The sequence below is a fragment of the Penaeus monodon genome, chromosome 30, assembly GCF_015228065.2.
Source record: "Penaeus monodon isolate SGIC_2016 chromosome 30, NSTDA_Pmon_1, whole genome shotgun sequence".
Taxonomy (NCBI): Eukaryota; Metazoa; Arthropoda; class Malacostraca; order Decapoda; family Penaeidae; genus Penaeus; species Penaeus monodon.
Genome location: NC_051415.1, coordinates 23,742,308 through 23,742,753, shown reverse-complemented (window position 1 = coordinate 23,742,753; position 446 = coordinate 23,742,308).

Here is a 446-nt window from a genome sequence, read left to right as displayed (position 1 = left end):
TTAATACATATCTACACCTAGGATCAAGAGTCCGACTGCACTCACAGAAGAGGGGAACAGGAAAAGGGGAGAGGAGAAAAGAAAGGGAAGAATAATACATGAACAAAGAATGTGCATGAAGTTCTGAATCCTTTAAATATGGACGAAACTGCAGCTAAATGAAGCATGTACGAAGCCAATGGAGAACTGCCTATTCAACAAGACCCTGGAAGAGGCAGCTGGTGCAATCCGGTGTCTAAAGCACATTGATTTGTTTCTTCAGTGTAAACGAGATTATGGAGAAGGAATAATAGACAGATGATGAAACAACATTAATATTTAGGTGTGCTAAAATGATTTCGTACGAGTATACTGAGGAAACGAACTTGAATATGAAGCAGCGGTGATTGGTTTCTTCGCCACGACAACGCTCCCGGCCACGCACGTTTGAGTACCGAACAATTTTC